Here is a 13,901-nt window from a genome sequence, read left to right on the forward strand (position 1 = left end):
GTGAATGGTAGTGAGAAGCTTACATTGGGAATAAGAGGAAAACAAAAGTTTAAATAAAAATGGTTTAAAAAAATTAACCATTGCTGTCACATGGCTTATAAACGAAAAGGTAGTTTGTAGAACAATTTATTCAGAGTCTAGCGATTAAACTTTACCAACTTTGCATTCTGTGGGTTTTTGCGCTGCTGCAATTCAACTACATACATCAAAAGTACTTCATAAAAACTGTACATGTGTATGTTAAACATTTAGTATGCACAACTATATTTTTATTCAGACACAATTAGAGGTATGATAGCTATTTTATTATTTGTATGCCAGTAGCACCTATAGGCCTTAGAGTGAAGTTCTGCATTGAAGAGCTCATACTCTAGTCTAAACAGACAGAGCCAGCTCCAGCTTTTTTGCCACTCCAAGTGGCGGGGGTGGGGGGAATGATATGATTGAAGGACCCACCGCTGAAATCTGAAGAGGAGCGATTGAGCTGCTGCCGAAGTACCTGTCGCCGAATTGCCGCCGCTGACCCGGACATGCTGCCCCAACGGACTGTTGCGGCACCTGCTTCCTTCGCTGGTGCCTGCCCTGTAAACAGAAGAGACACAGAATAGGAGGGGAAACAGAAGTGTGAAGTAACTTGCCTACTGTCATACAGGTCAGGAATAGAACCCAGGTCTCCTGACTCCCTGTCCAGTGCCTTTAGTCACTAGACAGTGCTGCCTCTTATAATTAGAATGACAAATTATTAGTCTACTAGGGAAAGTCATCAAGATGAAAACTGAAACTCACTTCCACATTTGACCACAAGAAGTTAAATAAATTTATGCTTTTTCAGGTCAGGCCATACCTGACCTGAAAAGTACTGTACATGCTTATACTCCCACAGATTATTTGGTGCAGAATGACAGAACACACTCATCTTTTCCCCTGGTTCACAGGGCTGCCTCCCACAACATGTCTGAGAAGTAGATGTGGTGAAGGGAATCAGTTTCAAACTCAGAAGGAATGAGAACTAAATTGTATAGATATAATGAAACAAAAATTGAAACAAATTATGCACCGGAAGAGAATTGAAATATAGGTATGAGGATATTGTGTGAAACAGACTTTTTGCAGAAATGGTTACAGCAAGCAGCTGAGATGGGCTTCAGCAATGAAAATCAGAGTGGCCAGAAACATTGCAAGATTGAAGAAAATGATATAAAGATGGACAAAATGACGTTGAGGAACTAGCTCAGATTAGTGAGCTTTTGCTTTGATATTAAAAAGGTTTATTCATACAGAAGTGTGGAGCTGTTGCCAGCATGTTAATGCAAAGGTTTTTTTGTTTGTTTTTTTACTAAGTCTAAGTTGGGTCTTTTGGAGATTGCGTAGCAGGCTATCCTCACTATGAAGGGAGGTAGCTATAACCAAGTAAACTTTGTGCCTTTGGAGAGAAATTGTCCTGTGCTTGGAAGATTTTCTTGGTAATCGATTAGTAATAGTACCTTGAATATGCTTTTGAATTTTCCCTTTGCTTTTATAATAAGGCTAAGTCAGCACAACACAGTTTGTTAGTTTCAGGATCATTTGTTGCAGACAGGGCTGCACTACAACACCACCATCATCTCTTGCATGCTTGTTGTCAGGCAAAGCAAAGGACAAGATCTGAATGGGGGTGAACACAATTATCCTCTTCACCCCTAGTAGTCCTCCGGTCAATTCAGGCTGGGATTAGGAAAGCTGATATTGCTACTGCCCACATTATGCCTGGCCTCTGGATTAAAACAAAAAACAAAAAAGAAACCACCTTCAAGCACTAGAGCTGTCAATCTAGCATCTTTTATGAGCATAACATTTACCTTTAAAAGACTGACTTATTACATTTGGGACAGTAGGTTAAAAGTAACTGCTTTTAAAATCAGAAATCAACTGTTACCATGTATTTTAGAGTTAAGTTGAAGGCTAATATTAAGAATTCTCTCTCTCTCTCTCTCAAAAAAAAACAGTACTCAGCAATGTTGTTTAACTACAATGAAGAACCTGCTCTAGAGCAGGTTCTGATCAGTTTTCATTATATCAATTCAGACTGATAATCACTTTCAGATCCAGTTAAAATATGAAAATATCAAAAAACAAAAACAGATATGACAGAAAAATTAGCTCCTAAAACATTCAAAATACCTTGAAAACTGTATGACTTCTTGGCAGCTGCAAGTTAACTGCACATTAGACAACATATATTTAACACCATGGTTGAGTAAATTCTTGTTCTGAAAAGAAAAGGCATAAGAAATACACTGTGAATCCAATTTAAGAGTATGTAATCTAGCTAACTCAAAATTAAAATGGCACATCAGACTCAGATTTTTTCTCCAGAAAGAATCAGCTGGGTAAACGGCAGAAGATAATCATCATTAGGCCATCAAAGCAACAGTCTGCCACCCAAAACTAAAATTAAGCTTATTAGTCATCTCATGGACAATTATACGTATGGGGAAGAGGCTATCACAATACAAATTTAAGAGGTTCAGTTCCATAAAATTAGATCCTTTGAAAAAAGAAAGGTTTAAAATAAGGACAAAGAAATATTAACATGATCACGTGTAACCCAAACATTTGGAACTCAAGATGCTCTGGCTAACTTTGAAATCAATTATATTTTCCTTTTATATTCACATGAAAGTTTCTGAAATTAGTTTTAAATTGGGCTGAATTATCTGAAAGATTGTTAAGCTTTTGAAAATGTTGAGTCCTCACCCAGAATGGTCAGAGGGCTATTGCCTCACAACTTTTAAAGGACTGCTCTCCATGACTCATTTGTTGTGTTGGTTCACATATTTTAACCTAGACTTTTACCTACCTTAGCTGTGCTAAGTTTCATTCTTTTCAGCACAGAGATATATACAAAGGCATCACAAAAACAAATACCCCCCTCCAACTTACCTTAAGAGAAGAAGTGAAACAACATCTTACTGGCTGCAAAGAGCAGGACAAAAGTCAAGAACATGGCATTTCTGAATGTATCCAAGCTCAACAAATCACATAACAAAAGGTATTTTTCACTGAAAAAATTGCAGAAAGAAAAATTTATAAAACTGATCACGCTGACAAACTAAGTTACCAAGTTTATCCAAACCTTTACTGGCATCTCAGATTTGAACATGTACATCAACATACATTCAGATGGGTAAACGGCAAAAGGAAATCATCATCATGCCAGTAACATCACGTTGTCTAAGGTGCCGATTTAATGAAAGGTAGTTAATTTCAATATGAGAATGTGTCTTCCTGCAGTATGTGTGGCATAATCTGGACAAGAACTATATTTCTGCAGTATGTCATTTTGCCCCTATGTAATGCATATATTTTAAAGGACTTGAATTTCAATTATTTCCTGCAAGATAAAAGCACAAAACTAGTACAATTTTTTGCCCCCATTCCAGTTTCCAACTTATCTTTTAGATTGCTGTAACAGAAATAAAAAAAGATCACTACAATGACAGGGGTTGGATAAAAATAGGAACAGCTTCTCAGCTGCTGGCCTAATGAAGGCCCTGACCACCAAGCCAGATCCTCAGCTAGTGTAAGCCAACATAGTGTCAGGGTCATCATGGAAAAGCAGCAATAGATCAGTTCTGTGCAGATTTTCATCAGATGAAGATTTGACTCTCTTATTGGATTCTGATTTCTGGTATTGATATCAAAGAAAAGCAACAGACTCATTTTTACTAACTACTTTACCAGTTGATAGGACATTTTGCTGGCTGTACACAAAGTACATGGGGCTTGTAAAAACGTTTGAAATAAACATCACAACTGACTCAATTCTCACTATTTTAAAGAAAATTTTCTTATCAGAAACATTAATGAATTTGATCCACAGGCACTTTTTGATTTATTCTGTGTTTGGCTGGCATTTTCAGATACATTATCAAAAGGAGAAATCATTATGCCAACAAAGCAACTTTCCATCTATGATGAGCATTTAATGCTATGAGACTAAAACTAAGTATTTGATCACAAAGAAAATATTAATATAGCGACATCTCTTTAAAAAGTATAAAAAATGCTTCCCAGTACTATAATGGTACATCCACACTACCCACCTGATTAGCAGGTAGCAATGTATCTATCAGGGATCAATTTATCGCGTCTCGTCTAGACATGATAAATTGATCCCTGAATGCGCTCCCCATCGACTCCAGAATTCCACCAAGGCGAGAAGCGGAAGCCATCCATCCTGCACTGTGAGCACAGGAGATAAGTCAATCTAAGATATGCAACTTCAGCTATGAAAATAGCGTAGCTGAAGTCAACTTATCTTAGATTGATTCTCCCCCACCACCACCCCAGTGTAGACCAGGCCTAAGTTAAACCCAGCCTTCAAACAGGGGTTTAATTTTGCATCCACAAAATCAATCATGCTTTTTTCCAGCAATTCATTCTAAGTGCAAAAGCAAGTCAGTCTGAAGATCAGGCCCCATGTTATTACATAAATCTCTTTACTAGAATTAAAGGTTCAGACTGCTTGGTAGCTTCAGAACCATTTAAGAAATGAGTTCTCCATATTTTTAGTCACAAGCGTGGTAACTATACTTACTTGTCACTATGTGGAATCTACCAATGTAGGATGGGGATGAATGGTCAGGTGAAGTGTAGCTATCTTTGCTCTCTGGTTTCTAAAGAGAACAGCTTGTATCTGAGTATTCTGGGATTTATTCTGTTTGTTCAGGAGAACCAGAGTGAACTCTGCTATCTGATTAATGTATTACTCATCTATGCAATAAGCTTCTCAACAAATCCTCTAGTACCTTAATACTGAGATGGAAAAAATAAGCATTTAAATTACCTCAGCAGTTCAGGTGAGAGCTGTCAGGCTTCAGGTAAGCAGCATTTGAAAGCCCATCTCAGGATACAGGGATTTCTGCACAGAGCAACAAAATCCGAGGCCAATGCTCATCTGTAGTGTTTACGGGAAAAAATAAATTAAAAATCTACATGGACCACTGGATTCTACAAACTACTCATTTGATTTACTTAACAGATGTGCTGGCATCTCAGATTGAGAAATATACATCAACGAAATACATTCAGTTGGGTAAACGGCAAAAAGGAAATCATCATTATGCCAGTGAAAACTCTTCCTATCTTTGATACAATTATTACTACATGGAAGAAGGCTAACTTCAAGCTATGAAAACATATGCACCTGGGCACTTTGCCCAGCATCTCAGCCACTCAGGACAGTTTGCCAACATATAGGTGCATATTTTAAAGTAATTTGCATTTGTTAATACAGAACACTCAGTGACATGAACAACAGAACTAACAAGTTAAGAATTTTCCTCACTGCCATCTTGCTTCTTTTGCCCCCTCTAAAATCAAAATGTTCAAAAACACAGTGACTTGGGTCTGGATTTAACAGAAAACAGCTTCCTGGTTGCTAGCTTGCAGAAGCTCTCCAAGCACTGTGTATTTACAATATGAAAAAATCCCAACAATATACTCACAGCCTTATTTATTTAACAGTTCACATGACAGCTTGCTGGTTACAAAGGAATAGCATAGCAGACTCCAGACAGGAAACTTGCAATACCCATCAGAAACAAATTGTAACTGCTGACTCTATCCTCATTACCTAAAAGAAAAAAGTTCCAGACATTTTGAACAGTTGACAGGAACAGAATTCTCATCATTCACTTGGAAAATGGGCCAAAGGGATTATTATATCAATGAAGCAACACTGATCCCAGTGACCATTTAATATTAAATCATTTTCATGAAGTGAGTTCTGGGATATGTTCAGTAAAATGTCACAATTTTTTAAGAGACAAGAAGTGGTTAAACAGAAGGCATTAATATTTTGTCCATTAAAAGAATGTGTTGTGGGTAAGTCTACGTATTTAAGCATGTTCCACTATGCAGAGTTATTGATTTTACAAGAGTATGATATTCCTAATGAGTAGCCATTGCTTTTTTTGTCCAGTTGGGTTTGACAAGTATGAAAGATGAACTAAGGTTAAAGGTTATATTTACCTCGCTTTGGGAGCACAGGTCTCCATGTAAGCACAATGGCACATTCCCTGAAGGTTCAATTCAAGGTCAGAACTCTTACCAAGATTATGCTGCCTCTGAGACTACCAAACCAAGATCCCACTACAATGGAGTCCCCAGACAACTACTGCTCTTAAGTATGTCACTATACTATGGAAAGGGCATGGTCAGGACCACCGGACAACTCTCTAATCAAACTCCCCAGTGACAAAGGGGCAATTTATCATTAGAATTTGGACACCCAGCTGCTGATGAAAATGATTTATGAAGACACATCAACAGCAGTAAGGTTATTTAGCTGTCCAATTTATCATTATCTGGAAGAGTTGAAAGACTAAAAATAACTCAAAATAATCAATAAAAATGACTTGCCAATAGTAAATGTCTTCTATTGCCTAATGAAATCCAGCTCAATTTCACAGAACATATGCAAACTGTAGTAAAATAAACTAGGTGTCGTAAAGCAAGTCTCAAATAAGAAATTAGCTATTTAATTTGCAAACAAAGCAGTTTGTTGAAAATAAAGTGTTAGTGCAACTATAATCACATTTGATTAGTCTCAGAAATGGTGGGAGATGTAGTTATGAGGAGGACATAATAGGAAATGACTTCTGTTCATTTCCACTAGAAACTCTGTCCTTTCAAATCAGAGTGTATATAAAACATGTTAGCAGGTCATCTGCTCATTTTTTATTTTTAAAGTGCAAATTACTTTCATTCCATTTTTAAAATTGTGTCAAGATTAGAATTTAAGTTCAGTTAAAATTACATACTTCCTGGCTTCTCTGCCAGAGATATTGTACAAGGTCCCAAAAGTCTGAAAGAACTAGCTGATTTCTAAAGTCTCATTTTCACTGTAATTGTCAATACTTGAGTAATTAGACATTCAAAGAGAAACCAAGAAACCTGCAGCTCATCTCTCAGGACTTTTAACACTGTATTTTAAAAAGTACTTTTCCAATTTATAAAACAACCACATCAACTTTCTTCTTGTTTAGAACCCCACAAGTAGCAGAATTTCTGAAACTGTATTTGCATACTATAAAATGAAAACTGAAGTTGGTTATCTATATAACATTTGTTAGAACTGAGGGTTCCTTTCTCTCTCAGTGCTAGCAAGCTCCCCAGCAAACAAGGCAAACATGACTATTTGGGGTGTATGCCCCCAGGTCTTATTCAGAATTGTACTGCTGTCAACTTTTTGTGCCTAGCATAATGGGATCCATCCTCACTGTGGTCTTTAGGTGCTACTGCAATTTAAATATTTATTAATAATAAACTTAAATGTGATGAGGGAGTAGGGCAGGCGTAGGCAACCTTTGGCACGTGTGCCAAAAGTGGCAAGTGAGCTGATTGTCAGTGGCACTCACACTGCCCAGGTCCTGGCCACCGGTCTGGGGGGCTCTGCATTTTAATTTAATTTTAAATGAAGCTTCTTAAACATTTTAAAAACCTTACTTACTTTACATACAACAATAGTTTAGTTATATATTATAGACTTCTAGAAAGAGACCTTCTAAAAACATTAAAATGTATTACTGGCATGCAAAACCTTAGAGTGCATACATGAAGACTCAGCACATCACTACTGAAAGGCTGCCAACCCCTTGAGAAGGGTATCTTCTATAATCATTTTGTTTAAGAACTTGAAGATCTTCTCACTCAATATTTGTTCTATCATTATAGAAAAGTATACTGGGTGCTTATGTGAAATATTGTTGGCAGTTTACTAGTTAATTTCAAAGACAATTTCCAACAAGTTGGGTTGAAATTAATTCTTTTCCCCACGGCTTGTAGATATTTTTGCTATACAATTTATCCTTAAAGCAATAGTACTGTACCCTATTTAATCTCCTTTGTAGTCAGGGGATTTAACAAGTTGGTTTTGATTTTTTGCCCAAATCAGATTTCTAATTCAAAGTAATAGAACAAAGGATTGTTCTTGAAATACTCTAATTGCTTGGTACTCCTGACCTCAGACAACAGATGTTTGCAAACATTTAACTTTGTTTCCTATTCTACTTTTCCCTATTCATATTTTAAATACCACTAAGTGGTAGCATTACAAAAATGATGTGGGTCACTAAAAAAATACTGCCCAGCTACACCAAAACTGCTTTGCTAAACAGTAATCTATCCTACCCAAGTTAAACTTGCTTAGCTGATACTATAACCATCAGGGCCTGGAATTTGTGATTTTTATTTTAACTTCAAAATAACCTCTGAGGGGGAAAACCCCTCATTTTAAGTGATCAAAAGATTGTTTGGCATACAATAAACACACTCATAAAACCACCATCCAAATTAATACAACTTGCACCAGTTAACTAAAATATGCCCACACTAGAAATGCAAAAGCTGCATTGCTGTAGTGTAGACATGTACTACAGTTTTAGAAAGGGTTTGTCTGTCACGGTAGTACATCCACCGCTCAAGGGATGCTAGCTCAATGGAAGAATTCATCTATCAACCTAGTGGTGTTTACAACGGGGCTTAGGTCAGCTTAATCACATCACACAGGGTGTGAAATTTTTCACAGCCACCTGAGCAATATAGTTAAACCAACCTAACTCTGTAGTGTTGACCAGCTCTGGCACATTATAGTGATATAACTGGAAATGTCTTCTCCGTAGAGAGTCTCATGAAACTTCTTGCTGCCAGCAACCGGGTATGAAAGAAAAACCATCAAATAGTGTCAGACTTGCAATGGAATTACCAGAGTGACAATTAACAATGAGTCCAGTTAAGTTTTTGTTTGGAATTCAGTAGGAGGCTCTCACAGCTAACAGTGCTTTCCACGTCCAAGACCTTAGAGGCATATCCAGGGTAGCTATGCTTCACCCCGGGCTGGAAACTGCTCCCCGGGCTCTGCAACACTCAGGTTCTAGGGAGATGGTCTCAGTGGCCTCACACTACATTAGTAGCCCACCAGAGACATGCAGGTGCTGGCAAGTTGGCCACAGGGGCCATTGCTGTGACACACACCAACTGCCTCACCGAGGCACTCGAGCCAACTCTTCCACCCAACCACCTTAATGGGTTCTTACACAGCGAGCACAGACGGATCCCCCAATCCCTCCTCCCATACTAGGGTGACCAGATGTCCCGATTTCATAGGGGCACTCCCAATGTTGGGGGCTTTACTTATATAGGCTCCTATTATCCCCCATCCCCATTTTTCACATTTGCTGTCTGGTCAGACTATTCCACACACACACCACCCATCTCTGCTTTCATCCCCCAGTCCCCCCCACACACAGATCCCCCCCCATAGACAGCGCATCCCTGCTTTCACCTCCTGCCCCCCCATCCTCCCCACAGACCGCCCATCCGTTTTCACCTCCTGCCTCCCCCCCACACACACACACATCCCCCCACAGATTGCCCATCCCTTTCACCCCTACCTCCCCTTAATCCCTCCCCCCCACAGACCACCCATCCCTGCTTTCACCGCCCAGCCTCCCCTTATCCCCTCCTCCCCACACCCAGAGCGCCCGTCCCTGCTTTCACTCCCTGCCTCCCCTTAACTCCTCCTTCCAACATATCCACCCCACACGCACACCCCCGCAACCCACCGGAGAACTCCCTCCCTCCCCGCCAATCCGCCCCGCACAGACCGCTGGCCCATCCCTGCTTCCCTAGTCCCGCACCTCGTGGGCCGCTGACCGCTCCCCAGCTCCCTCGCGCACACCCACAAAAGGAACAGGAGGAGGAACTGAATTCCTCCCAATTAAAACGAGCCCAGATGGGGCCACGTGACAAACGCCGATTCCGTTTGCCTCACGTGATCGGAAGTATGACAGAGCGCCAACATCGCCCAGGCTCTGTGTTGCTCCGCAGTATCCTGAAGCGGTCCCACTAAGGTAATGGGAACTAGATGTCAGAGATGCGCCTGCGCGGTGCCGGGCTCCGCCCCTCCCCCGTCTGCAGACGTTGCGCGTGCGCAGTTGCCACGGTTCTCTACCACTGACACACATACATTGACTAGGAATACGCAAGGCGGGCGAGCTGGGCGGGGTTAGCCCGTGACCGTTAAACGTGCGGCGGGACCTGAATCCCCGCTTGGTTCCTGAAGCTTGCGGCCCTGGCTCCCGCCTCGCGTGGGGATTTGGGGAGCTCTGGGTTCCCCTGGGCCGGCTGCGCGGGCGCGAGAGTCCCGCCAAGGAGCGGCTCGGACAGGCTGCCCCGAGCCAGCTGCCAGCGCGGGGAACGGTCCCTCCAGCCCTCAGGCGCCCCAGGCCGGCGTGGGCGTGTGAACAGAGTCCTGGCCTTTGAAACGGAGCCACCAGGAGCGAGCGCACAGCGGCTGCCTAGGCTGCGGGGAGGACCAGGCCCCGGGGGAAGCTGTAGGCAAGTCACGTGCAAATACAGTGAGTTGGGGATTAAAAATTGCCCCGGACACCTGTACTGCAGCCACTGCCTCATCCTTCAAATTACTGGGGCGGTTGTGGCTGTAGGCCTCTCTGTTACCCCAGTGTCTTGTGCCATGCCTTCGGCTGAACTACTGAAGGAATCACTCCTCTGCAAAGGTGTACTACTAATTCTGTCTTCATGTTAGCTCTGATTAGCCACAATCTAGAGAAGAAACTGTAGTAAGATGAGGCACTGAAATATAAACGTTTGTAAAAGCAGCAAAGAATCCTGTGGCACCTTATAGACTAACACGTTTTGGAGCATAAACTTTCGTGTGTGAATACCCACTTCGTCAGATATTAGTCTATACGGTGCCACGGGATTCTTTGCTGCTTTTACAGATCCAGACTAACACAGCTACCCCTCTGATGATAAACTTTTGTGTTAGTGGCCCAGTCTGAAGACTGAACCAAAGTACTTCCAGGCATTGCTAAGTAGAAGCTGGGCTGTGAGCCAGAGGCAGGTCCCATTCACAGAAGTTGGTGAGAAGAGGGTTGTTAGAAGCAGGTGCATCCACATACAAGTGCTAAAAAGAAGAACTTGTGCCAAGATTACATCAGGACATGCTGCAGACATAACAAGGAACAGGCAGGGGCATCTTAAAAACAGGGTCAAAAAGACGGCATGATGGATAGATCTATCTATTTGAAACAACATGATCAAAGGGGAGACAACACCCTAATGAGCCAACGGGCTGTACTTCCCCACGTTAGTAGGGATGAGTAATTTGTCCTGTAACTGTATAAAAGTAGGTCCTGGAGTGTGCATCTTTGTCCAGCCTAGGGGGCAGTGGAGTGTCCTGCCACTGACAGAGCTGTGTCCATTGCCAGGGGGCACATATTTGTAGTATGCAGGGATGAAAGTAACTTACAGGACTTAACGGTACTGCTGGAGTCCTGAGGGGGGCGTGGCCTCATCAAGAAGAGGTGTGGCTTCTCAAGATTGAAAGGCCCTGGGGAACCAGCTGTGGCTGGGAGATCCAGAGCCTTTAAATCAACCAGGGGCTCCTAGCTGCAGATGTGGCTGGGAGCCCCCTGGGGCTCAGGGGCAAATTAAAGGGCCCAGGGCTCTGGCTGCCAGTGGGAACCCCAAGCTTTGCAGGGCTGGGGCAGGGATTTAAAGGGCCCACAGCTCCTGCCACTGAGGGAAGCCTGGAGCCCTTTAAATCCTGGTCCCAGCCTGGCCACCAGAGCTGTGGCCAAGATTCAAAGGGGTCTGGGCTGCCTGCAATGGCAGGAGCTCTGAGCCCTTTAAATCTCAGCTGCGGCCAGGATTTAATGGGCTGTGGGTTGCCCACAGTGGCAGGGAGCTCTGAGCCCTATAAATCCTGGCCCCAGCCCAGCTGTGGACAGGATTTAAAGGACTCTGGGCTGCCCACAGCGGTGGGGAGCTCTGAGCCCTTTCAATCCCCACCGTGGAAATCAATGCAGTCCAGCATGGCGTACTGGCTCTTTCCGGTATGCCGGCCCGGCTTACGTTCACCTCTGACTGTATGTATGTGTATGAATGTGTCACAAACAATGCAGCTGCAGCTTGCCACCAACCAGCAGCAACCCCAGCAACCAGCCCCCGTGGGCTGCTGTCTGCAGAGAGCCAGCAGGTGCTGCTGGGCTGGGTCTGCCAAGGAGTAAGTAACCAAGGCAAAAATCACAGCCAGGGAGGGGGGGTCAGGAGTGAATGAAGGACAACTGGAATAGCCTTCATGAAGTATACAAGATATTTAGAGAAAGTTTTATCAATTTCAGCCTCTGCACTCTGCAGGCAGGACAAAACAAAAAGAGATCTGAGATTGCACCCGATGTCCTAAGGACATTTCAGGTGTTTAAATCAATATATAAAGAGGGTGGATTAGAATGAAAACTACTATTTCTTTCAAAGGATACACAATAATTTCCCTGAATATTCAGTTTTTCCCTCCAATCCCTTTGTGGTTTTGTCTATGGAGGCTATTTGCTTTCCCTGTGAATCTTTGGTTGCTTTAGCAAAATTGCTTTGCCCAAAATAAACCCTAATCATCATGACACATCTTTCCACCATGTTCTCCATGTTTTTTGTGTTGTTTTTTTTTAAACAGTAACATTTCAAAGAGTTTGGAAATCACAACCATGATCCTCTGCTGGGGAGGGAATGGGATAGATTTGAACTTGGAAATAGTTCCTGATTTTGAGTTGTGTTTAGGAGATTCCCTCATCCCGGGGGCAGAAAAGAACTGCCCCTGCCATAGTCACACACACCCAACAACAACTGAGAGTGAAATTAACAAGGATGCCAGAAATGGCTCCTAACTCTGGGCACTGAACTGCACAGGGAACAGCTGAGTTTAAACTGTTCTTTTGCAGGCAGCAGCAGCAGGCATCTCAGCCAGTCTCCCTACTGCAAGCTAGAGTCTAGAGGAAAACCTCCGCTGGGGTGGGGGAGAATGGAGAGGAATGCAGAGCCTTGTCTGCAGCCTGGCTGGAGGAGGGGGAGGGAGGAGATGAGAAACTAATGTGACAGTGAGTTTTCCCCTTCCACCTGCTTTTATTAGCTCTGGATTTAAGCTGTGTAGCCAAATGCTTGTATTTGTTGTGTATATTAGTACTGGAGAGATCTCCCATCCCCCGGGGCAGAAAAGGACTGCCCCTGCCATGGTCAAACACACCCTCTCCTCGACCCCCTCCCCTGAGCTACTGTGAGTGAAATTAATAAGGATGCCAGAAACCCAGCCCTGGGGACTGAACCATCACGGAACAGCTGAGTTTAAACTATTCTTATGCAGGGAGCAGGCTTCTCTCTCCCTCCCTCAGTCAGTCTCCTTTTCTTACCGGTCCTCCGTACCGGCCCGTACCCGCTTACTTTCACCTCTGGTAGTATGTCCTGTAGAGTCTACAGGAAACTATTACTGTGCTTCATTTGACAATAAACCTGGCTTTGGTTCCTTCGTACCTTACTAGAGTCTGTGGGGGTTCTCTTGGGGTTTGCTGTGTCAGCTATCTGCACAGAGCTGGGGCAGCACACAGAGGGAACATGTATGCAGCTGAGTGTTATAATCATTAAACAAGAGCAGAGCACCACATTGGTAGCTACTGACCGTGCTACATTGCTGTATGTTTAGTTATTATGAACTACATGCACTAACTTTAAAGATTTTTCCATCCACATTACTAAAGAAAAGCATGCAGAATGAAACACTTTTTGTTAGAAAGTGCTTCAATTTGATTTAAATCACTATTTAAATCCACTAGTCAGGAAGACTCAATTCAGTCATGGATTGCTACATAATAATGCATTCTTGTTGATTGTTACAACCTTAAAACATATTTTTCACAACTCATAGATATAGGTTTCATTTTTAGAAGGTACACTATATATTTTAAAAGTGATTTATTTTGAAAACTTTTCAGATTAGTTTTACAGCTGTGTCAGAAAATGAATGATTGTTTGGTTATTTCATTTACTATATGTAATTGAAGCAG

General features: G+C 42.3%; 1 long non-coding RNA gene and 3 other non-coding genes across 20 annotated transcripts in view; all 4 read right to left on the reverse strand.

Annotated features, from left to right (window-relative positions):
- Positions 1 to 9,879, reverse strand: part of LOC115646841 — a 28,958-nt gene extending 19,079 nt beyond the window's left edge. For 5 of the 17 annotated variants that reach the window (XR_003999150.1, XR_003999152.1, XR_003999151.1 and 2 more), the window contains exons 1-6: positions 9,684 to 9,869; positions 5,490 to 5,617; positions 4,829 to 4,939; positions 2,923 to 2,955; positions 2,161 to 2,249; positions 500 to 582 (exon numbers count right to left, since the gene is read on the reverse strand). This is a non-coding gene — a long non-coding RNA (uncharacterized LOC115646841). Of the gene's footprint in view, positions 1 to 110; positions 583 to 1,484; positions 1,754 to 2,160; positions 2,250 to 2,922; positions 3,042 to 4,085; positions 4,225 to 4,828; positions 4,940 to 5,489; positions 5,618 to 9,683 lie in introns of those variants that run through there. The other 12 variants (XR_003999145.1, XR_003999146.1, XR_003999142.1 and 9 more) reach the window with 8 other exon arrangements.
- Positions 2,324 to 2,403, reverse strand: LOC115647328. The gene has a single exon (XR_003999284.1). It is a non-coding gene; the product is annotated as a small nucleolar RNA SNORD87 (small nucleolar RNA).
- LOC115647327 lies at positions 3,120 to 3,200 on the reverse strand. The gene has a single exon (XR_003999283.1). It is a non-coding gene; the product is annotated as a small nucleolar RNA SNORD87 (small nucleolar RNA).
- LOC115647326 lies at positions 5,028 to 5,112 on the reverse strand. Its single transcript, XR_003999282.1, has one exon. It is a non-coding gene; the product is annotated as a small nucleolar RNA SNORD87 (small nucleolar RNA).
- Positions 9,880 to 13,901: the final 4,022 nt, after the last annotated feature.

This window comes from Gopherus evgoodei, chromosome 2 (assembly GCF_007399415.2).
Source record: "Gopherus evgoodei ecotype Sinaloan lineage chromosome 2, rGopEvg1_v1.p, whole genome shotgun sequence".
In the NCBI taxonomy this organism is placed as follows: domain Eukaryota; kingdom Metazoa; phylum Chordata; order Testudines; family Testudinidae; genus Gopherus; species Gopherus evgoodei.